Below are 2,577 nucleotides of genomic sequence, written 5' to 3' on the forward strand. Positions count from 1 at the left end.
TCCCTTTGGTATATGTGTATGATTTTATTTCTATAATAGTTTTTATTCCTTTGAAAGATCAGCTTTGGGAGATTGTTAGAGGCAATTGTTTACATGCTTCTCTTGAATGTAGGCCTTTTAGCTGGTCAGGTTCCTCAGAACAGCACTTTTTTTTAGGAGTTTTGCTATTTTGATACGGTTAAGGTACTGTTTTTGTAAATCCATGTTATGTACAACGTTATGCACTGAATTTGTACTTGTATTTGAATGTGAAATGAAAATAAAAATTATTTTTCCAAAAAAAAAAAATCTGTTCTTATCAGTTTAATATCTGATACGTCCCCTATCTGGGGACCATATATTAAATTGATTTTTGGAACAGGGAGATGGAATAGGGGCTTGCTCCGTCCACTCCACGCATCGACCTGGTATTGCAGTCCCTCCAGGAACGGTACACCCCCTGTCATTGTAAAGATAAATCAGGCAAAGACAACAGAATTGCTTTGTTATATTCAATTAGGATCACGATGTATTTTATATTTTCACGTTTGACCATCTTCATCTCAATGTCAATGATGGCTAGAAAGTGATGGTGAAGTCAGTCACTGTTATATTGACTATGATAGCTGATGTGAATGGTGCGTTAATCATCTAATCAAATCAATGTTTATTCGTCACATGCACAGGATACAGGGTGTAAATGGTACAGTGATAATGCTTTAAAGATAATGCTTTAAAAAAATCTTGGCATAGATTGGGAGTTGATCAACGTTGGGAATAACCACTTTTGACTGTTACAAAGTAACAAATTGGTAGGTTCGTAAGTCACGTGGTCATCTGCCCTCCAATCGGAAATGACAGAAAGCGTTTATAAATTAAATCCAGATTAACAGCTAAATCGGAATAATAATATATGAAATACGGGTGGGGGAATCAATTTGGAGATAATAATATTGACATAACATTTGATCTTATATCAAATATCTCTGGTAGCGTTGATGCCACAAGGGAACTGAGCAATTGTCCACTTGGTGGCGCAAGTGTTCCACTGACCGTCGCATTTGAATGTTGAACCACTTGACTTCAATACATCATCAACGCAAATAATATGAACAATAAAAATAGCCTGTTTTTATTTTACATGTCTGTAGAGCCTTGTACGATAAGACCACGGTGAAGAGGCCTTCATAAAGTTGCCGTCCTAAATTACTAGAGGCCAAACTTCAAAGATGTCCATGGCACTGGACTGCAGTAAGAGCTAGGCCTACAGTGCGGCCTACGGAGCGGTCCTGGTGTATGGTCCTGGCTGCCTAAATGTTTCCTCCACATAATAAACTGTACAAACATGGCACTTTAGAGGGTTACTTTTACAATTAGCCTTACTGAGTCACTACAACAAACTTCCTATCATGGACATGAAATGCCATTAGGCCTAATGAAGATACCGTATATGTAAGTTACTTAGTTGGTGTCTTGTGAATCAACTGGTATGCGCATCAGGGTTTAATATTTCCTCGGTATTATACAAATGTTCCATCCCGAGAATAAATCACTCTTCTCCCGGGTAACCCGGTATTTTCCGCCAAAACCGGAAGTGTCATTCAAAAGCATTATAACGCTTATAAATGTCTGGATTTGATTAGAGCTTTGATCAGCATGAAAATACAAACCTGATGCTACCTGAGCCTGATCAGACATATATTAAATACATGTTATAATACATTTTACAAATCCAAATCCCAGATGAAGAATAAGACACTATTTCAAAGCATAGTACATGTAATGTTAGCCAAGTACAATGTAATTACTAGTTGTTACACAGGATTTAGCTAATTAAAATTAAGTGTATCTTTAGGAGTACTTGTAATTAATGTGTACAGTACATTACCCATCCTGACAACCTGGCCCTCAATTTAAAGCTTGTGGAAGTGACATCCAAGTGGGAGAATAAATACACTAGTACACCACAGAGTATCTGTATAAGTAAATCATTCAGAGCACACTGTGCTGCCAATCACAGTGTAAGGTGCGACATTTTGCGGGCGTGGAGAGCACGTTAGAGGATAGGAAGCTTGTCTTGAAGAGCTGGTCATCGTATTATGACCTGCATTATCTGAATTAGGCCCACAGAATTATACCTACGGAGGAGCGGCTTCTATGGAGGAACTTTTAATGTCTTTAAACTTCAGAGTTGGTTTAACGTTGGAACAGAGCAGATGTTAGCTAGCTAGCTAACAACCTTGTTTGTGCTGTGCAGTGTAGCACTAGAATTAAAAACAGGTCTTACCTTTTTGTCGTTAATAAATCCAATGTGAAACGTGGTGACTATAGTATCCTTAACTAGCATTGAAAAAGTTCATCCATTCTTCTCAAATTAAACATATCTCCCTAATTTCTGAATCATGCTTGTAACGTTGTCAGTAGGATACAGTAACCTATGCTTCAGAGGGGAGGAGCAGGTAGTTTCCACACGCACACCCACTGGCAAAGGTTTCCATTCCAGCTGGAAGGCAGAAACTGGAATATGTTTCTAGAGTGAGCTTTGTTGCGATTTTTGTGGGACTGGAGAAAAATACCCGGAAAGTAAAATAAGGTTAT

The 2,577-nt window shown here is 38.1% G+C and overlaps 1 pseudogene; it reads left to right on the forward strand.

Annotated features, from left to right (window-relative positions):
* Positions 1 to 265: 265 nt before the first annotated feature.
* On the forward strand, positions 266 to 441 carry LOC121561136 (annotated as a pseudogene).
* The last annotated feature ends 2,136 nt before the right edge of the window (positions 442 to 2,577 follow it).

The sequence above is a fragment of the Coregonus clupeaformis genome, unplaced genomic scaffold, assembly GCF_020615455.1.
Source record: "Coregonus clupeaformis isolate EN_2021a unplaced genomic scaffold, ASM2061545v1 scaf1110, whole genome shotgun sequence".
Taxonomy (NCBI): Eukaryota; Metazoa; Chordata; class Actinopteri; order Salmoniformes; family Salmonidae; genus Coregonus; species Coregonus clupeaformis.